This window comes from Physeter macrocephalus, chromosome 14 (genome assembly GCF_002837175.3).
Source record: "Physeter macrocephalus isolate SW-GA chromosome 14, ASM283717v5, whole genome shotgun sequence".
Classification (NCBI taxonomy): Eukaryota; Metazoa; Chordata; class Mammalia; order Artiodactyla; family Physeteridae; genus Physeter; species Physeter macrocephalus.
Window position 1 is genome coordinate 95022421 of NC_041227.1, and position 23800 is coordinate 95046220.

A 23800-nucleotide genomic window follows, 5' to 3' on the forward strand; every position below is an offset into this window, starting at 1 on the left:
GTTTCTTTTGCTACTTATATCCAAAATACCATCCCAGGAAAAAGAAAGGCTTTCCTTAACCTATAGGGTTCCATATAAAAAGATTTCAAGACTATTACTACCACTTCCTATCAAATAACTGCAAATTACTTCCACATGAATCCTAAATCACTCCTTGAGAGCCTTGCTCTGCTTATTGTCAGTTTCACTTTAGGAAAGATGAAACTAACCATCAAAGTCATGAGGATGAGAAAGTCAAGTTTGTTTGCCAAAAAAAGTCTATCTGAAAACTACCACTTACAACATCTAATAAAGATAACTAAAACCTAGCTCCTGTCTTCCAGTGACTGGCCCCACTTTGATAAAGTAAAAATGATTGTTTATATATAGCAATTTGTTATCAGGTCACACACATCCCCAGGAGAAACAAACCAGAGAAATAAGAACTGCCAAGGTCTACCTAAGAAAGAGGCTAGAAAGGCAGCTTTACATCTAGTCCAAGATGGTATCTTAAAATCCCTGCCTGCTCTTAGAGAATATAGTAGTTTCGGTGACCAATATAATAAAGTGAACATCAGGCAGGAAACATTCATCACTAGACAAAGGGTAAATGGGGAATCTCAAGTTGAAAAGGAATTCTGAAGTGTTTCACTTATTACGTAGCAACTACAACCAATAATACAAATAGAATGAGAGTATACAAAATGATAAAGGTATGAGTCAAAAATTAGTAGATAAAGTGGTCAGAATAAATTCTTCAAAGAGCTTATCAATCTTAAAACTATCTCCCTTGGAACAGAAGTATAACCTACAAACCTGCTAAGTTTAGGAAGAGAGTAGAGTTTTGCCTGTTTTCAAAAGTATTTATTCAGAACTTGGTTTCAAAAGTTCATCAATGACATTAATTTGCCAGCACTGTGATAACCAGACAAAATTTAAAATGTAAGCATATTTCCAAATCCGTTATTATATCATTTATAAATATACATTAAAAATTCCCTTAATTAAACCTCTAGGACTTTAAATATGTAGTGACTATCTGAAGCAGCTCTCTTGAACTGTTTTTAATATATGGCTGAATACAAATAACTTTCAAACAAAAATTTTCACATTACAAAAGTTTCAAAGTTCAGAAAAAAGAATAAACCATAATTTTAAAAAGTGAGTGCAAAAAATATTTTAATTTTTTAAGTAAAAAGGCACACAATGCACAATCTCAATGTCTAAACTTCCAGAGAGCAATCTACAGGACTCATCCTTGTCACTCTCACATATTTTTTTTTTTTTTTTTTCCTGGTACACGGGCCTCTCACTGCTATGGCCTCTCCCATTGCGGAGCACAGGCTCCAGACGCACAGGCTCAGCGGCCATGGCTCATGGGCCCAGCCGCTCTGCAGCACGTGGGATCCTCCCAGGCCAGGGCACGAACCCGTGTCCCCTGCATCAGCAGGCGGACTCTCAACAACTGTACCACCAGGGAAGCCCTCTCACAACATTTTTAACACTATATATAAAGTTGCAAGACTGATATAAAATAAAACTTCCTTCCACTTCACCACTGTTGTTTAGAACAGAAAGGCGACTTCTAAACTCTCTTACACTGGACCAAAAAACCAGTAGTGCTATTCCCTTTTCAAATGGCTATTCTTAAACATGTAACCTAAAAGTTCTCTAAAGAGTGACTACAGCACATAAGGAAGGTAGAATAAATTTATATAACATTGGAGATGTTCTACTAATCTGATTTGCAAAGACAAAGCCTTTTTCAATGTCAAAATCATATCAAAAATGAAAAAATTATAACATTGAAAAAAGATCCTCAATGATCAAAGATATACAGGACTAATTCTAATAAGGGATGAGGATAGATAGGTAATAAATGGATATAGATATATAAAAATGTAAAATCTTACGGAAAAACACAAAAGATAACTTGAATAAACAGAATAAACCACGTGCCTGAAAGAGAAGAGAGCGGCAGATTCTTTTCCAAAAACGGTCACAATAATAGTACTAGTCTCACATGCTCTTCAAAACTCTTCAAAATATTGCCATTTTGCTCACAGAGAGATGGGCCTATTTTCTTCCCTTTCCTTGAATCTGGGGGAAGGCTTGTGACTTGTGTTATTCAAATGCTGAAATTCTCCCAAACATAAACCAATCAAACAAGACCTCTCTCTTGGCCTTTTGAGCTGAGCTATCATGTAAGAAGTCTGGCTATCCTGCAGCCATCATGCTGAAATGACCACAAGTGAAAAAGATGCTTCAGGAGCCCTACTTCTTCCATCCCCAGCTGTTTGACTCTTCCCAGTCTAGGCACCATTTATGTAAGGAAGGCTTCTGATGATTCCAACCTTCAGCCTTGGAACTGTCCATGCTGACACCAAATGCAGCAGAAACTAGCCATCCCCACTGGGCCCTCCTCATCAGACTGCAGATTCAGGAGCATGTCGTTTTTTAGCTCTAAGTTTTCAGGTGGTGTTACACAGCCATAGTTAAGTGGGAAAATAGTACTAGGATGTATATTATTGATTCATTTGTAAATTGAACAAAATTACAATTAATACTCCAAAAAGATTTTGGAGAAAATCTGATAAAATGATTCTGTGGCAGATTAAAGATGGCCATAAATTCTTAGACACAAACCCATTAACCCTTCAGACTAGACAAACTCACAGGTGAATACCACCAAGTGACCCTAGTCAACGTCATGTGGAGCAGAATTCCCAGCCAACCCTGCCTGAACACCTGGCCCACAGATTGTGAACAAACAAAATTACTGAGTTTTAAGTCACTAAGTTTGGAGTAGTTTGTTATGCGGCAACAGATAACTAGAAGAGGTTCTAAGATTTACCTAAAAGAATAAACAGTGATAAACAGCTACAAAAATGATAAAATAAGATGCTTTGCTGTTCAGATATCAAACGTAACAAGCTATAAAAGTTATAACATTACAGTGTGGTATTAGAACATAAATACATGACAATTTTTAAAAACAGAAAATTCTGAAACAGACCCAATTAGATATAAAATTTTACAGAATGATAAATGTATCAAATCAACAGAAAAGGGATATACTATGCAACAAATGGTGCTGGGACAACTAACTAATTACTTTAGGGAGGAAAAGTTATATCTTTACCATAATCTTTATGCCAAAACAAACAAAAAAATATAGATAGACTGAATATTTGAAAGTAGAAAATAAAGCCATAAAATCACTAGAGAAAAAGACAGATGAATAGTTATACATTCTTTTTTTTTCAAATTAATTAATTTATTTTTGGCTGTGTTGGGTCTTCGTTGCTGCACGTGAGCTTTCTCTAGTCATGGCGAGCAGGGGCTACTCTTCGTTGCGGTGCGCGGGCTTCTTCTCATTGTGGTGGCTTCTCTTGTTGCAGAGCATGGGCTCTAGGCACGTGGGCTTCAGTAGTTGTGGCTCGTGGGCTCTAGAGTGCAGGCTCAGTAGTTCTGGCGCACAGGCTTAGTTGCTTTGTGGCATGTGGGACCTTCCTGGACCAGGGATTGAACCCGTGTCCCCTGCGTTGGCAGGCAGATTCTTAACCACTGCACCACCAGGGGAGTCCCATAGTTATATATTCTTAAAATGGGCAAGACCTTTCTAAGTATAACAAAAAGCATCAGTCATAAAGTAAAAATCTGTCAAATTTGACTATGTAAGAATTATAAGCACTATAAGAAAAAAATAAAACCAGGAAAACATTTTAAAATATGATAAATAATACTTATCTTTCATGTATAAAAGTTTTTACAAATTGATAAGAAACAGCTCAACAGAAAAAAAATGGGCAAAGGGCATAAATAGGGACCTCACAGAAAAATATATATGGTCCATTATTTAAAAAAAGAAACACTGATTGGAGGAGAGTAACAGAATCTAGACACTATACAACACAACATTCATGATGTCCAGGATATAATCCCAAACTATCTGATATATGAAGAACCAAGATAACAGAACACATGCTCAAGAGAAAATAAAATTTGGCAAGTTTGACTCTGAGATGAACCAGAGGTTTAAACAAAAAACAAAGATTTTAAAATGGCTGTTATGATCCTCAATAAATCAAAACATACTTTTAATAAATGAAAATCTCATCAGAAAATAAGAAATCTCAGTAGAAAAATAAAGCCAAAAAGACAAAAGCAAATTCTACAGCTGAAAAGTTCAGTTTCTGGGAAGAAAAAAAAAAAAAAAAAAAAAAATCAGTGAATGAACTTAACAGCCAAATGGAAACAGCAGAGGAAAAAGTTAGTGAACATGAAGATAGGTCAATAGAAATGATCCAAGATGAGGAACACACGCACACAACACTTTTTAAAAATAAAAGAACAGTCTCAGGGACCTATATGATTAGATTAAACAGGCCAGCATATTTGTAACTGGAATTCCACAAGGAGTGGAGAAAGAAAATGGGACAGAAAAAATATTTTAGGAAATACTGATTGTAATTTTCCCAAATTTGATGAAAGCATCATAATCAAACTATTGATACACAAACATTAAGAGCAAATCTTGAAGGCAGCAAGAGAAAAACAACATATTATATACAAGGTAAAAAAATACACTGATTTACAACCTACTTCTTATTAGGAACCATGGAAGGCCAACAGAAAGTGGAATAACATCTTTGAAATGCCTTTGAAAGAAAAAATAACTCATACTTCCATATAGTCAGTGAAAATATCCTTCCAAGTATAAAGGCAAAATAGAAATGTTCACAAGACTTTTTTAAAAATTAAGAAAATTAATTGGCAGCAGACCTACAATACAAAAAATGCCAAAGAAATTTCCTTAGACTTAAGGGAATTGATACCAGATAAAAACTTGGGGGGCTTCCCTGGTGGCGCAGTGGTTGAGAGTCTGCCTGCCGATGCAGGGGACATGGGTTCGTGCCCCAGTCTGGGAAGATCCCACATCCACATGCCGCGGAAGCAGCTGGGCCTGTGAGCCGTGGCCGCTGGGCCTGCGCGTCCAGAGCCTGTGCTCCGCAACAGGAGAGGCCACAACAGTGAGAGGCCTGCGTACTGCAAAAAAACAAACAAACAAAAAACTTGGATCCTCAGAAAATAAAGAACACTGAAAATGATAAATATCTGGTTAATGCAAAAACTTTTTTCCTGATTGCCTTCTCCTCTTAATTCTTTATAAACCATTAAACAGTTCAAAGAAAAACCTATATCACTATTTTATGGTTCATAATGCACTACATATAACAACTATGATATAAAGGATGAGATGGTTTGAGAGCTATAACACTGCAAGATTTCAATATTTAATGAGAAGTAGTATGTTATTAATTGTAGGTGAGCTATGAAAAGCTAAGGATGTATACCACCATCCCTAGGGGCAACTACTAAAAACATAATGCAAAGAAGTACAGCCAAAATACCAAAAGGAAATTGAAGTCAAATTCTAAAAATATACTGCAAATAATTCAAAAGTGAGGGGGGTAGGCAAAAAGGAACATAAAAACAAAAAACTGGAGACAACAGAAAACAAAAAATAATATGGTAATCCAAACCTGACCATATCACTAATTATGTTAAACATTAATGTACTAAAAATTACAATTAAAAGGCAGAGATGGTCAGAATGGATAATAAAACAATTACCCACTCTGTGCTGTCTATAAGAGACACAGGGACTTCCCTGGTGGTCCAGTGGTTAAGACTCCACACTTGCAATGCAGAGGGCCCAGGTTCGATCCCTGGTCAGGGAACTAGATCCCACATGTCACAACGAAGACCCGGCACAGCCAAACAAATAAATAAATAAATAAATAAATAAATAAATATTCAAAGAGACACAGTTAAACCATAAAGACAGATAGGGTAAAAGTAAATGGATGGAAAATAATACACCATGTAAACAGTAAGCAAAAGAAGTCTGGAATATTAATATTAGATAAAACAGATTTCAACACAAAATTTATTCAAAATACAAAGAGAGGCATGCTATATACATAAAGGACAATTTGTCAGGAAGACACAGCAATCATAAGTGTGCATGTGGCCAATAACAGAGCTTCAAAAGAAATGAAACTAAAATTCACAGAAAATAAATGAAACGAAAATTCACAGAACTAAAAAGAGAAGCAGATCATTCCACAACTGTAATTGTGATTTTAACACCTCTCATAGTAATTGGCAAAACAGCTAGGCAATATATCAGAAAAGACATAGCTGACCTTTCCTTACTTTGTATTTATAGAACATCATACTCAACAACAGCAGAATAGAAATTCTTTTCATAAGCATATGCTATATGTTTACCATGATAGACCATATCCTGAGCTGTAAAACATTTCAATAAATTTTAAAAGATTAAGATTATATAAAGAATGTTCTCTGGCCATAATGGAATTAAATTAGAAATCTGTAACAATAAGATCAAGAGAAAAACAGAAATATTTGGAAATTAACAACACACTTCTAAATAATCAGTGAGTCAAACAAGAAATCACAAAAGAAATTTGAAACTATTTTGAACAGAAGCAAAATGAAAACACCACAGAGCAAAATTTGGGATGCAATTAAAACAGTGTTTACAAGGAAACTTACCACTTTGGATGACTGTGTTAGGAAAAGATATCCGACATCAATAACCTGAATTTTCACTTTAAGAAGCCAGAAAAGGAATAGCAAATGAAACCCAAAATAACCAGGAAGGAAACAATAAAGGGCAGAAATCAATTAAAGAAAAATAATAGACAAAAATTAATGAAACCAAAAGCTAGTTCTTTAAAAAGACTGATAAAATTGCTAAGCCTCTGACAATACTGATCAAGAAGAAAAAAGAAAAAGTAAGAGAGGCCACAACTTATCAGTATCAGAAATGAATATGGGTATATCACTACAGATCCTGCAGCTATTAAAAGTATAAGGGAGTATTATTAAAATTTTTATGCTAATAAATTTAACAACCTAGATGAAATGAACAAATTTCTTGTAAGACACAAATGACAAAAATTGACCCAAGAAGAAACAGATAACCTTAATAACCCTATATCAACTAAAGAAATTGCATTCATACTTTTAAAACTTCCTTTAAGAAAAATTCAAGACACAGATGGCTTCCCTGGTATATTCTATCAAATGTTTAAGGAAACAAAACCAATTTTACACAAACTCTTTCAGAAAATAAAGAAGGCAGGAACAATATCCAATTCATTTTATAAGATCAGTATTATCCTAATATAAAAGGCAGACACAGACATCAGAAGAGAATTATAGACCACCTCAAGAACATAAAACATAAGTAGCAAAAATCCTTAACGAAATGTTAACAAATTGAATCCAATGGTATATACAAAGGAAAATTCATCACAATCAAGTGGGGTTTAATCTGGGAACTCAAGGTTAGTTTAACTTCTGCAAATCAAAGCAATTCACCATATTAGAATAAAGAAGAAAAGGAACACAACTGTTTGAATAAACACAGAAAAAGCACTTGACAAAATTTAATATTCTTTCATAATTAAAAGTAGATAACTTTCTCGACCAGATTAAAACTAACAGCTAAAATCACACTCAATGATAAAAAGCTCAAGACTTCCCTGGCGGTCCAGTGGTTAAGACTTCGCCTTCCAATGCAGGGGGTGCAGGTTCAATCCCTGGTCGGGGAGCTAAGATCCCACATGCCTTGTGGCCAAAAAACCAAAACATAAAACAGAAGCAATATTGTAATAAATTCAATAAAGACTTTAAAAATGGTCCACATCAAAAAATCTTAAAAAGAACAAAATGATGAAAGGCTCAATGTTTTCTAAGATCACAAACAAGGCAAGGATGTCCACTCTCCCCACTTCCATTTAAACAGTGTTCTGGAGTACCTAGCCAATGCAATAAGGGGGAAAATAAATAAAAGTCATATGGGTGCGAATTTAAGAAGTAAAATTGTCCTCATTGATAGATGACACGTTCACGCACATATCAAACACTAAGGAATCTACAACAAAGCTACTACAACTAATAAGTTAATGTAGCACAGTTCCAGGATGAGGTTAATAAACAAAATCCAAGTGTATTTCTATATACTATCAATAAACAATTAGAAAATAAAAATTTTAAAAACAACCCCATTTACAATAAAATAGAATGAAAAAATAATATACTTAAGAATAAATTTAATGAAAGATGTGCAAGATCTATACACTGAGAACTATAAAACATTGCAAAGGGAAATTACAGACAACCTAAATAAAAATATACTATGTCCATGGATCCATGTTCATCGGCTTCAAGGACTTAATATTGCTCAAATAGCAAAACTTCCGAAATTGATCTTTATATTCAATGTAATTCCAATCAAAATTCTGCAATCTTTTTTGACGAAATCAACAACTGATTTTAAGGACTTACAATACCTGATTTCAAGACTTATTATAAAGCTACAGAAATCAAGATTGTGTGGTATTGGCATAATGATAGACACACAGACATAAAACAGAGTAGAGTCCAAAAACAGACCCATGCTTACATGTCAACTGATATTCAACAAAGAGAGGCCAAGACAGTTTCAATGGAAGGAAAGAGTTTTTCAGTCAGTGGTGCTGGAACAATGGGATAACCATATGGGGAACAATGAACATGACCCTTAACTCACGCTATATACAAAATTAATTCCAAGTTAATCACAGACCTAAATATAAGAGTTAAAACTATTAACTTTCAGAAAAAATAACAGGAGAAAATTTTTGTGACTTTGAGTTAGACAAAGATTTCTAAAATAGGACACAAAGAAGCACAAGCTATAAGAGGAAAAAAAAAAGATGAAATGGACTTCCCTGGTGGTGCAGTGGTTAAGAATCCGCTTGCCAATGCAGGGGACACGGGCTCGAGCCCTGGTTTGGGAAGATCCCACATGCCGCAGAGCAACTAAGTCCGTGCGCCACAACTACCGCGTGCTGCAACTACTGAAGCCCCCACGGCCTAGAGCTCATGCTCCGCAATGAGAGAAGCCACTGCAAATGAGAAGCCCACGCACCGCAATGAAGAGTAGCCCCCTACTTGCGGCAACCAGAGAAAGCCTGCGCGCAGCAACGAAGACCCAACACAGCCAAAAATAATTAATTAAAAAAAAAAGATGAAATGAACTTTATCGAGATAAAAAATTTTGCCTTTCTACAAATAACACATGCTGGAGAGGATGTGGAGAAAAGGAAACCCTCCTATGCTGCTGATGGGAATATAAATTGGTACAGCCACTATGGAGAACAGTATGGAGATTCTTCAGAGAATTAAAAACAGAGTTGCCGTACCATCCAGCAATTCTACTCCTGGGCATATGTCCAGAAAAAACTATAATTCAAAAAGATACATGCACCCCCTACATTCACTGCCACACTATTCACAATAGCCAAGACATGGAAGCAAACTAAATGTCCATCGACACATGAATGGATAAAGAAGATGTGATACACACACACACACACTGGAATATTAGCCACAAAAAAGAATGAAATAATTCCATTTGCCGCTACATGGATGGACCGAGAGATTACTGTACTAAGTGAAGTAAGTCAGAAGGAGAAAGACAAATACCATATGACATCACTTATATGTGGAATCTAAAATATGACACAAATGAACTTATCTACGAAATAGAAACAGACCCACAGACATAGAGAACAGACTTGTGGTTGCCAAGGGAGAGAGGGGGACAGGGGAGGGCTGGATTGGCAGTTTGGGGCTAGCAGATGCAAACTATTATATATAGAATGGATAAACAACAAGATCCTATTGTATAGCACAGGGAACTATATTAATAACCTGTAATAAACCATAATGGAAAAGAAAAACAAACAAAAAAACCCACAAAAAAAACTTTTGCTCTTCTAAAGAAACTGCTGAGAAAATGAAAAGGCAAGCTACTAAATGGGAGAAAAATTTTTTAAAACATCTGACAAAAGGCCTGTATCCAGAATATTTATATCTCTTTCCATAGTAAAAAGACTAACAATCCAATTAAAAATGGGCAAAAGACGTGCACACTTTATAAAAGAAGATATGCAGGGGACTTCCCCAGTGGCGCAGTGGTCTGCCTGCCAACGCAGGGGACACAGGTTCAATCCCTAGTCTGGGAAGATTCCACATGCCACAGAGTAACTAAGCCCGTGAGTCACAACTACTGAGCCTGCGCTCTGGAGCCCACGCGCCTAGAGCCTGTGCTCCGCAACGAAGAGAAACCACCGCAATGAGAAGTCCGCACGCTGCGACCAAGAGTAGGCCCCCGCTCGCCGCAACTAGAGAAAGCCCGCTCACAGCAACAAAGACCCCACGCAGCCAAAAAAAAGAGAGAAGATACGCAGATGGAGAATATGCACAAGAAAAACAAAATTCAACATCAGTAGTCAAAGAAATGCAAACTAAAGCCACAGTGAGATTCTACTACACACTCACTCTAGAATGACTAAAGCTTAACAAGACTGACATTTTTAGCACTAACCACACTACACTGTGATTATGGACATGTCTCTCTATTCCAATAAAATATAAGCTCATAAGGGAGAAAAAAAAAAAGACTGACAATAAAGAGTGGTGGTGAGGATCTGGAGCAGCTTGAACTCTCATACATTGCTGGTGGGAACATAGAATATACAGACACATTGGAAAGCATTATGGCAGTATCTTATACTTAGCATGTGACCTAGCAATTCCACCTCTAGGTATTTACCCAAGAACAATGAAAATATATATCCATGTAAAGACTTGTACAGAGAAATTCATAACAGCCAAAAATTCAGTGCACTCCAAATGTCCATCAAGTGATGAATGGTAACTTTTAGTACATCCATAGTATGTGTAATACAACTTGATATTACAAACAACTGAAATATTAATAAACAACATGATGAATCTCAAAACATTACGCTAGGTAAAAGAAGTCAAACACAAAAGACTATGTACTATATGATTCCACTTGTTTGAAACTCTAGAAAAGACAAAACTATAGGGACAGGAAGTAGATCAATAGTTGCCTGTGGCTGCAGGTGGGAGAGGGGACCAACTGCAAACGAATGGGAAGAAACTTTTTAGGGTCAGAGATCCATTCTAATGTCCTGATTGTGATGGTGGTTGCACAAATGCATATAACTATCAAAGTTCATCAAAGTGTACCATTAAAATGAGTGAATTTTACTGTATATATAAATAAAACTTTAAGAAAAAGAACACACAGTCAGAAAACAAAAGAAATGGTGCTCCACTTCACTAGTACAAACACTCTGATGATATAAATGTTTATGTCCCCCCAAAATCTGGTCAGAAATCACTTTTGATTTTTTGATTAAGTTAAACAGTCTACAGTAGGATAGAGTACTGGGTACAAGTGGCCCAAAGTAAGATAAAAGACTGCGATAAAAATGCTAGATCTTTTAAAAATTAATTAATTAATTAATTTTGGGCTGCGTTGGGTCTTTGTTGCTGTGCGCGGGCTTTCTCTAGTTGCAGCGAGCAGGGACTACTCTTCGCTGCGGTGCGCGGGCTTCTCATTGTGGTGGCTTCTCTTGTTGCGGAGCACAGGCTCTAGGCGTGCAGGCTTCAGTAGTTGTGGCACGCGGGCTCAGTTGTGGCTCGTGGGCTCTAGAGCACAGGCTCAGTAGTTGTGGCACACGGGCTTAGTTGCTCCGCGGCACGTGGGATCTTCCTGAACCCGGGCTTGAACCCGTGTCCCCTGCACTGGCAGGCAGATTCTTAACCACTGCGCCACCAGGGAAGTCCAATGCTAGATCTTAAAAAAGAAACTGGTTTATGTACTAAACGTTTTGTGCCTTGGTCTAATATTAATATGATGTCTGTGTAAAATGACGAAAAGAACCACTGTTAAATCACATTATATTTCCTGTCATTCTGCATCATCCCAGATTGCTAAATGTGTTCTTTCCAAGAAGTTTGATTGAATTACTGTATACATTTACTGTGCTATGTGACAGTTTTGTCATTGTTAGAGATTTCAGTAATTAAAATGGGAAACAGAAGTTTAGGTTATTTTCCTTATCAAAACTATCTTACTTGGAGCCACATTATTATGATGGTTTTCATGCTCTTGTACACTGCATGTCTTAGGCTGAGTGCAGTTTAGGGGATCCTCTCTAATTTCAGGAAGGTGCTTCTTTCCTTCACCACTGTGATCTGACCTGTGACAAATCTGTACTATACACTATGTAAATGGCTAACAAGTCAATTACTAACCAACTGAATGTACAAGTCTTAGTGCTGGTGCTAAAAATCTCTTCATGATAGTCACCATGACCTCAAAGTTTGTTTCAAAATTTGCAAGCATCAAGTGTCAATCAAATCTGAAGATGAAACACTAATGAATGTTGAATTCTCACGCTTTAGGTGTATTTCCTTTTTTAGATTTTTTGGTTCTCTATTTTTACAGTACTGTTTCATTTAAATTTCCTACATGCCAACTTCATTTGTGTGATTGAAATAAAATTGCAGTATATACATCTTTAAAAAAATAATTTGTTGTTTAAGTCAGAAAAAAAGAAAGAAATGACACTGAAACCAAGAGCTATTGTTTTTTCTCCAACTGCCTTGGTAAATACTATACTAATGATGAAAGGCATTAATTAGTACAACATTTCTTGAAAGTAATTTGGCACTGTACACCTAAATTCTTTAAAAATGAGTGGACCTTTTGACCCAGCAATTCTATTTCTAGGAATTTTTACTACAAAAATAATCATAAAAATTCAATAAGACTATATACAAGAATAGTATTAGAAAGTTTTCATAATGATGACAAATAACTGGGATAAAGCCCTGTATGTCCAACAACAGGTGATCAGTTAAATAATAAAACATCCATTCAATTAAAATGATGTGCCCAATAATATACGTGTCCTTCCCGATGTATGAAAATATAGTTCTTTACTGCATTTTACGTTGGTACCTTTCACAAAAATGTTTATCCTCTACCTGTGGGAGTTATGGTATAAAGAAGTGACTAATAACTATCACAACAGTCAGATTTCTAATATTAGAAGAAAAATAATTAATCATTACTGTCCTCTTTTACCCCAGATTGGGCATATGAAGTCATATTTTCTGGCTAATTCTTACGACGATTAATGGAAAGAAGGAAAAAAAGAATCTTTGGACTTTACTCAGTATTATCACAAAAGATCTGATATGAGCAACTATTTCACTTCAAAAGGGCTTTGACCCACAAATTTAATTAGTTATTTTAATGATTTACTTACAGTTTGCCCTGTAATAGACAAAGGAGTAACAGAAGGTTCTAGTATACACTTTTTAGGTTTGTATTACTTGGGTCTCAGTTCCTAATCTATAAAAGAAAAATGGTAAGGTGCAGGATTGGTCATTTCTAGTTCTAAAGAAGATTAATGTACTGAAAATCAGTCAATGCTTTTAAAAATTATTGGCAAATGCAAAGTGTCAAGAAATAAACCTTTGTCGACTAGTCTGGGATAGCTTGTAAACATTCACATAAAGAAGAAAAAAGAAAGAAAGAAAAGAATAAGATCCTTATTAAATCCTGGTGAATTTAAACCCAGGAAACATTCACTATCAACCTGTCAAGGAGACTAACAAAGGCAGGAATCATAACTAAAAAGTGATATATCCTCAATGGTTTCCTAGTTGCTAAAATTTAAAGTCAGTTATCTTACTTGAAGACAGTGAAAATGTATAGCATCTATCAATATAACCACGTCAGCATCAGGAAATAAGATGTCTAATAGTCCCACAACTACAGGTAATTCGAACAGAAAAGAACAATACACTAACAGTTATTTGAGGCTAATAATTTATTGTGCCTGCTTTAAAATAATGTTTCCCAATCCAATGAGGTTCAGATATTCAAAGTAAGGATAATTAATTTATAAAAATGAAATACAACTTGGATTTCCACCTAACAAATAGTATTATGCCTAACAAATTTGCCCTGCAACTCAGCATATCTTAATTCAAAGAAGAGAGTAAATAACCTATGTAATATGTTCGTAAATTTGACTATAAACATTTGAATTTCATTCATTTAATTCCAAATCAAAGAAAACAAGTTAAATTTACAAATACACAAGAAATGAAATTCATTTATTAAACCTTCTTAATAAAGGAAATAATTACATTTGGGAGAAATGGTCAATTATAAATATTATACATTAGTTAAATTTAAGTTTTTCCATAATCAATCAACTATCTGAACTATCTTTGCAATATGAACATTTTTTTTGTGCAGCTGCCTTCAGAAGTTACACGATAAAAATAACTTGTAATATGGCCCTTTTACCTTGGTGCCTCATTTTTAAGTTAAATTACATCCCAAACCAAAGTGAAATACAATGTGGAATCTAAAAAAGATGATACAAATGAACTTACAAAACAGACACAGACTCACAGATTTTGAAAACAAACTATGGTTACCAAAGGGGAAAGGTGGGGGGTGGAGGGATAAATTAGGAGTTTGGGATTAGCATATACACACTATTATATATAAAACAGATAATCAACAAGGACCTACTGTATAGCACAGGGAACTCTACTCAGTGTTCTGTAATAACCTATATGGGAAAAGAATCTGAAAAAGAATGCATGTATAACTGAATCACTTTGCTGTACACCTGAAACTAACCAAACATTGTAAATCAACTATACCCCAATATACAAAAAAATAAACAAAAAAACCAAAGTGAAATACAAGCATTTGGCTCAAGCAAAGTTCCAGCAGGTGGAAGAAGAATAAAACTATCATTAAGTGTGACTGGAAATGGTGGTGATGCTGCAACATATTAAGACACAGCCAGACAAAACAAAGCATGAAACAAGGGAAAGGCTCCATCACATCACTGTTTAGACCCCATAGTGTTGCATTCATATATCCTACAAGGCAACTGCCGGGAGAAGAATGCACCTCTTATTTTCTAACAGAAAAGGAAACGATTCTTTAACTGCCAATAGTAAGGGATTTCTTAAACTGTTTCCCTGACATTAGTGATTTGTAAAAGTAAATTTTTATTAGGGCCTCGTTTCTTTATTGAGGAAGACGAAGAAGTTTCAATATTATTTTTCCTTTTCTCTCTGCAGTTTGGAAACAGAGGTGGGAGTGTGTAACTAGAGAAGCGTCTTCAAGATCTACAGGAGCTTTTAACTGACTTATATCAGTGGCCCATTGAAAGCATGTCTTTTGACTGCCAGGTGTCAGGATTCCAACATTAAAGTTAAGGTAACCTCTCAGTCCAAGTGCAATGGTTGACAGACATTTTCTCCTCCTTCAGTACTCCTTTGATTGTATTTCCTTAGGTCTAGAGATCTGAGGCTATACTAGAGGAGGATTTTTGAAAATTTAAGAACACTTCGTTTTCAAAAACTCAAGTCTATACCAAGTGAGTCACAATAATAACAGTTCTGTTAGGTTTTGGTCAGCACCTTTTTTTAGGCTTAATTAAGTAAACTAGGGTAAAAGTAAACTATGTTGTACTTTTTTTCTCATGTGTGAAATTATAATTTTACATAGTAGAATCAAGAACATATGCATTTTGTGATCCTCTTCAACAACAATTCCTATTTTCAGTGAGTCAGTATGAAGTCCAGAATGCTACTTAAGCCTTGTTTCTGTAGTACAGTGGCTAGCATGTTGATGTCACAGAATGCTGTTTAAACTAGATTCTTCTGAAACCAGTTAAGTAGCTACCATTCTTTTTCAACTTTTTCAAAAGAAGTATATTCTTGACCTATAAAAGAATGCTTGTGCTGACAACTGCTTGAATATCACTATTTAATAAGTAAGGCATCATGATGAATGTGCAATTACATTTCATCTGTGAGAGAGACTTCGACGGAGAAACATGGGAAATTTTGGAAAAGTAAATTCTCCATTCTGGTGTTACGATTTTAAGAAAAGAGCCAACAGTTGAAACACACAACGAAGAGAAAAGGACAGGAACATACTTGAGGGAAGATGACTTCTATTTGAGCCAGCTATTTTAGAAAATCCTAGAAAACTTACAGTGAGTGTCAGAATGCCCTCTAGCTGTACTATTGATGTAATTTTTAAATGTAACTTTAAGGATTGATGCAATCCAGGGGAAGCAGAGGGGAGGGAAAACCTAAGGGAATAATCACTTCCACTATATTTATTTTAAGTGCAGATTTGGCATCACATGATACTTTACATCCTGATAAAGAAGTGAATTTTACTGACACCTTGCTTTATAATAAAGCCCTTGAAGATTAAGAAATTACACAATAGCAACAGGATCCCTGACTCTAGAATTGAGCCTTGGATAGACAGATGCATCTTTTCCAAAGAACTCTAAATTTCTTTCACAACTATGTCAGTTATAGTCTGGGGAAGAAGAAAAAAAAAAAAGTAAAATAATTGCATCACATGTAGAAGCTACTAATCTGTGTTACAAATGGAATGAATCAGGTGCACTGCCATGTCTAATAGAATGGTCAGCAAACTCTTCCCTAGGGTTCAGGTGACTGTCTAAGTTGACTACCCTCCTAGTTTGAGGGGTACTGCATTGCTGGGGAGAGAGGGAGATAAAACAGGAGGACGAGGACCAGGAGGCAGCAACAGTAGTATGGTGTGACATTTAACAGTACCATATATAACTCAGTCTTTTCTCCCATGAATACAATCCTCTCCTAGTACACATAGCAACAATTCCCACTTGAGGTGGCTGATGGCTATTACTTGTGCCTTCCCAATGTTCTTTCTCATCTTAGACTGATAAGCAGATCACATTCCCCACCATTCAAAAAGACTTCTCAGGAAACTGAAAAAGTGGAGCTAACCCTTTTCCTCTTTCATTAAGGAAGAGCTGTAAGGATGTGTACTGAGAGCTGCCTCTGCCATGTGGAGAAACCAATTCAAGAAAATAATCACAATCTGCAGAGAAAGAGAAAGGAGACAAGAATCCTGACAATATTCAAGTCTTACATTTCATTTATACCTAAGGCTAGTTCTACTTCTATCCATCTTGAAGTCTGGTTATATGAGCCAACAAATCTTTTTTGCTAGTTTGAGTTGAACTTTTGTAATCCAAAAGACTCAACTCTTACACCAACTTTTACTAGATGTTCATTTTTACCTGTATAAAAATATTAGCTTTTGTCTCTCCTTCCCTTCCCCTCACAGATCATAAACATTGTAATTTGCCCTTCCAGCAAACCCCTGGGAGATGTCAATGTCTAAAAAAAATCTTTTTTCAGATATTTAATCTCTTCATGACCGACCTTACATTATGTATGATCATGGATGCAAATCAGTAGCTCCTTTGTCAACTCCCTATATCTCTCCCCAAACTACTTCCCTTTCTGGTATGCAAGCCTTGGACTCAGCCAACAAAGGACAAGTGGCTATAGCTGGGTTAATAGTGCACTATTTATAAATATACCCACGATAGTCATTTCAAAGGTGCAAAAGAAAAAAGCAGCCGTATTGAAACGTGTTCTCGCTTTTAGATTCAGGACAGGAACAATTTGACATCAACTTTCAAACTACTTGGGCTCGAAACTACTTTTGGATTTGTTTTGGTGGTGTATTTGCTCAGAAATCTGAAGAAAGAATGTAACCATTCCCTATAAAGCAAATCCTAGGGACTTGTGGAAAATTATAGCCTTTTCAGAGAACTTAATTTCACTTCACATAAATAAAAACAAATCATTTTATTTGTTCAGAGGTTATGAAGTATCATCTGGTGAGGATATAACTGCTACTGGCAAAACTTGCAAATCTATCATCTTCTAGTAAAAATATTACAGATTCTTTCTGCTACCCTTGTTACTGAGCAATAGTCATTTTTTGTAATCTTTCTTGTCATTCTCTTTTTGGAGATGCTGAGTTGAAATTCTAATGTGTTCTAATGCAAACCATATCCTGACTTTGGCAGTCTGACAGCTGAATAAGGCCTGACACAATGTTCATCAATTATTAACACTAGCAGGAACCATTAAGGAGTCTAGTGCAACATCAATAAATTAGCTGAACAAATGAAATAAATGAACAGTTAGAGCCTTTGATGTGTAATTTTCATGGGAAAGATTGTTACCTTCATTTTTCAAAAAGGAAAATTGATGCCCAGAGAAGTTAACAAATTTGCCTTGGGTCGCAGAGAATAAATAGCTGTACTGGGATTGGATTAAAGTCTGTAAAACTCAGACAGTATGTGTTCTTTTTTCTATACCAGGCAGCTTTCTCTGAACTCTGAAGGTCTATGAAGCAGCAGTTACAAAGCTGTCCCTCTATACCTTCTAAGGACCCCTTTGACCACAATTACATTTCACAGAATTCTCCTTTTTATTATAAATCGCTCCTCTTGATATGCTTATAGAGTAAGTTAAGGGAATATGCAGTGAGGACAGGGAGGGAGAGTTAATGGGGACCGCCCACAAAAGCTCTACTTTTGGAAATGCTATTATATATAGATCAGCCTACTTTAGGAGTGCTCAATTTTGGTTTCATTAAGTATGTATGTATTTCAGAGCCAGAACTATATTTTAAAAACCCATTGTATATTTTTCCAGCATCTGGTCACAAGAATATTTCAAAGAAACCAAAGTCCTTTGTTTCATTAATGTATGTTCCCACCTCCTCCCAAACCCCTTCCCAGCCAGTTATCATTCATTAGTTGGGAGACAGCATTTCTCAAAAATGTAGATTAGGAAAAGTATAAAAATATAACAAAAATTAAACCATTTAGTTTCTTAGCTGTTTCTGCACAAGGACAAGACAGTCTGTTTCACCTTTATCTCCCTACCACTTGTTACACAGTAGGTGTTTGACACAGTAGGTGTTTGTTGAAAGGGGAGACTTTACTAATGTAAACTTGGTTAGTAAACAAGGAGTTTTATAAAATACGTATTGTTCACTGAGCTTGAGGATAGAAAAACCTTAGTAACAGAAAGATAAATCCTAAAATACTGTTCCAAAATATTTATGTAGTTAATGGGAAAAAGAAAATTCCTTGGCAGGGACTTTCCTGGAGGTCCGCGAATCCAATGCAGGGGGCAGGGGTTCAATTCCTGGATGGGGAACTAAGATCCCACAAGCGGCCAAAAAGCTAAAAACATAAAGAAAGAAAGAAAGAAAAAATTCCTTTGCAAACTATGGTTTCCTCCAAAGAGAAAAATAAATATCACCAAAATAGGAAAAATTACCACATACTGAGAAAATGTTCTAGATAGGTTTTTATTTCTTGTAAAGAAATGTGTATCTATAAGTTTTCTGAAACTGCTAACATATTAAATGCTACATTTCAATTATCTAAATTCTTTTTCCAAGACAAAAATGCTGACAAGCCATCCCTTTCCCTTACCCTCCATTCTCCCTTTCCTCACCTCCCCCCCTCCCCTTTTTAAAGCTACAAACAACATACCAATCTTGAGGCATTAAGACCAGAAGCATAGGACCAAAGAAAAGTTGGTCCTGACAGAGGAGCATTTTACTTTAAAAATGGGAAGAAAAAGCAGCTGTGCAGGTGCTACATGTCACCAATCCGAAGAGGTTTTGCTCTTTGGCAGCGCATTTAAGAAAAACATGTATATGGTTAGTTATAATGATTTCTAGGTCTTTCTTGTTCAACAAGGGGCACCTACCTGGCAACATTTCAAAAGACGATTAAAATGACATTCAGGACATAGAAGACAGGTTAGTTGTCAAACGAGAAAAAAATGTGATGCCAGCATGACAGAGGCTTTTTATTTTGGAAGATATATAACAAGTGGATTATTTTAAAAAAATAAAAATAAAAGGCTAAGAAGGGGACATTACCCAGTATGATCTATTTTACTTGGATTACATGTCATAAAACTTGCAATGTGTCTTTTGGGATACCTCAAAGGGTAATCAACAAGGGTCTCCTAACAGGAAAAGGAATGGTCCCACAAAGGAATGGTCCCACAAAGGAGACTAACTGGAAACAGGTCTTGAATCTATGGGAATAATTTTATTTGGTAGATTATCAAGTGCAGCTAAATATGTGGATGAGATTTATGTGGGAGCACTTATTTTATATTTAATAAAATGGAAGCTATGGAAGCTATAAGAACTATATTGACCTCTGTTCAAATCAGTGATAATATATTTCAGACACAAATGTAAACAGAGAAATTAGACACTCATGTACTCATTGCCCAGATAAAATGCTTGCTACATCTGCTTCAGATACCTTTTGTTAAAATATGAAATGCTATATAGATGCATCAAAAGACTCTCCGTCTCTCACTCTCTCCCTACCCAGAGTTAACCAACATCCCGACTCTGGTGTGAATCCTTGATATTCATACTTTAAAATTTATCCATGTTGATCCGTCTATATTGAGTTCACTCATTTTATGTGTAGCATAGTATTCTACTGTATGAATAAACTATAAGCCCACAGATCCAAGAAATTCACTGAACCCCAACCACGAGAAAATTATACCAAGGCACATAATAATCAAATTGTTTAAAACTGGTGGAGCATGGGGGAATTGGATGAAGGTATGGTCAAAAGGTACAAACTTTCAAATAAATAAATAAATACTGGGGATGTAATGTACATGATGACTACAGTTAACACTGATGTATGTTATGGTATGTTTGAACGTTGCTAAGAGAGTAGATCCTAAAAGTTCTCATCACAGGGAAAAAAAATTTTTTTTCTTTCCTTTATTATACTGCACGCCTTAAACTTATACAGTCCTGTATGTCAATTATATCTCAATAAAACTGGGGGGGTGGTATTGCTTAAAACCACTGATAAAGAGAAAATCTTAAAAGCAGTCAGAAAATAAAGACATATTACATACAGGAGAACAAACGTAAAGATTATAGCCTATTTCTCAATGAAAACAACAACATGCGGAAGACACTGGAGCACCATCTTAAAAGTACTTAAATGAAAAAAAGTCACCCTAGAATTTCAAATCCAACAAAAATAACTTTCAAAACCAAAGATGAAATAAAAACTTTTTCAGTCATGCAAAAGCTGAAAGAATTCATCACCAGGAGACTTGCACTGTTAAGTAATGGCAAAGGAAGCCTTTAAGCAGAAGGAAAATGATACCAGACATAAACCTGGATCTACACAAAGGAATGAAGAGCATGGGAATAATAACAGACCTTTTAGTATTATTTAAATCTCCTTAAAATATAATCAATGTTTAAAGCAAAATAACATGTGGTGTGGGGTTTAAAACATGTATAAGTAAAAACAAACAAAAAAAAATTTTAAAAACAACGATAACATATGTAAAAGTAAAATATATGACACCAATAGCACAAAGGCTAGGAGAAATGGAAGTAGACTACTGTAAGGTTCCTGTAAGATTCTTACGCTATGTATAAAGTAGTATAACACCAGCTGAAGGTACTCTGTGATGAGTTAAAGATGTATAGTATAAACCCTAAAGTAACTGCTAAAATAATAAAGCAAAGAGTTATAGGTGAAAAGCCAAACAGAAAAATAAAATGGAGTCATAAAAAATATTCATGCTCCATATTTAAAAACTGATAAACTGGAAGTCATCAAAATTAAGAACTTCTGCTCTTCAAAAGACACTGTTAAGAGAATAAAAGACAGGTCACCAACCTGGAGAACTTATTTGAAAATCATATAGCTGATAAAGGATTTGTATTGAGAATAAAAAACTCTCAAAACTCAATAAAGTAAACAATTTTTTTTAAAATAGGAAGAGAGTTGAACAGACACTTCAAAAAAGATATACAAATGGCAAATCACTAGTCATTAGCAAAATGCAAATTAAAACTACAATAAGATACCACTACATACCTATTAAAAGATCTAAAATTCAAAAGACTGACCCTACTAAGTATCAGCAAGGATGGAGAAACTGGAACTCACACTGCTGGAGACGTAAAACGGTAAACCACTCTGAAAAACTGCTTAAGTTAAAAAGTTGTACAGGGGCTTCCCTGGTGGCACAGTGGTTCAGAATCCACCTGCCAATGCAGGGGACACGGGTTCACGCCCTGGTACAGGAAGATCCCACATGCTGTGGAGCAACTAAGCCCGTGCGCCACAACTACCGAGCCTGCGCTCTAGAGCCCATGAGTCACAACTACTGAACCCACGTGCCACAACTACTGAAGCCCACGTGCCTAGAGCCTGTGCTCCGCGACAAGAGAAGCCACCACAATGAGAAGCCCATGCACTGCAACGAAGAGTAGCCCCCGCTTTGCTGCAACTAGAGAAAGCCCACGCGCAGCAATGAAGGGCCAATGCAGCCAAAAATAAAAAATATTTATATATAAAAAATAATTTCAATTGTTCTTGAACTATTAAAAAAACAGTTGTACATACACTTACCTTATCATCTAGCCATTCCATGCCTAGGTGAAATGAAAACATAAGTCCATGAAAAGACTTAGACATGAATATCCACAGCAGCTTTATTTATAGTAGCCCCAAACTAGAAATAACCCAAAACTATGGTATATCCCTAGAACAGATTACTACTAAGCAATAAAAAGTTATTACCTAATGATTTGTGCAACAACATGGATGAATATCAAAATAAAAATGCTGAGTGAAACAAGTCAGATGAAAAAGAGCACACTCTATATGATTCCATTTATATAAAATTCTCAATTTTATGCAAATAGATTTTATTTTCTAAATGCAAACTAATTTATAGTGACCAAAAGCCTGGAGGTGGGGTGGGTGAAGTAGGGAGACATGGAAGGGAACGATTACAGAGAGACAAAGGAATCTTTCTGTGGTGATGAATATGCTCAGAATCTTTTTTTTTTTTTTTTTTGCTCAGAATCTTGACTGAGGTGACAGTTTCGTGAGTGCATACATACATCAAACATATTGTGCAATTTAAATATGTACAGTTTGTTGTATGTATTAAATTATAAATTATACATACAGTATTAAATTATACTTTAATATAAAGCTGCTTAAGTAATCTTAACCTGTTTTCTAAAAAGGTACAGACTTTGTTATAAGATAAATAATTCTGATCTAATATATAACATGCTGACTACCGTTGATAATACTATATTGTAAAACCGAAATTTGCTAAAAAAGAACTTTCGTGTTTTCACCCCCCCCCCAAAAAATAAATAAATATAAGAAGTGATAGATGTGTTGATTAACTCAGTTGTGGTAATCCTTTCACATGTCAAATCATCACATTGTATACTTTAAATAAATTAAAAATTTATTTGTCAATTATACCTCAATAAAGCTGAAAAAAAATCTTCACTCATTTTCATTAATGACATTGGTGTTGGTATGCTGAGTGCTGTGTATGTACTACAGAATGAAACAAATGCATACTTATGTGTTTTACTTCTATCATTTCAGATGCCAGTGAAGACCAGGATTCTCAATATGTGAGAAAGGAGATACAAGTGTAAGATCAGAGTTTAAATAATTAATTTCGATTTGAAGTATCAGTATAAACTCCTGATGTTATTTTATCTTAAAAAGATCTGTCCAGTGAAAAAGCCTTGGAAACGATGACCAACCCAAAAAGAATGAGTATCTCTTATGCCCAGGGGACACTGGACAAATGGCTGATTCTAGGTCTGGGGTAGGAAATGTACAGGACGAGCCTGGAACATTTTGCCATATCTAAACTACCAGGATTATGTCAAAAGGACTCAGAAGACCAGTGCCAAGACAGTATAATTTGTACATCAATAAAGATAACTGCAACAAAATTAAAATATCAGATATGTTTAAATCCATAAGTTAATAATTGGTCACTTTTGGACGATGGTAGTGAACCAGTACATCATTTTGAAAACAGATAAAGGGGACAAATAATGCATTTATCCTACTTTTACAAATCCTACCTATACAAT

At 35.5% G+C, this 23800-nt stretch overlaps 1 protein-coding gene and 1 non-coding gene across 7 annotated transcripts in view; one reads left to right on the plus strand and one right to left on the minus strand.

Annotated features, from left to right (window-relative positions):
• NLK (nemo like kinase) overlaps window positions 1–23800 on the minus strand; it is a 148613-nt gene that overhangs the window by 81557 nt on the left and 43256 nt on the right. The gene's annotated exons all lie outside the window — the stretch shown is intronic.
• TRNAA-UGC (transfer RNA alanine (anticodon UGC)) lies at window positions 5651–5723 on the plus strand. Its single transcript has one exon. It is a non-coding gene; the product is annotated as a tRNA-Ala (tRNA).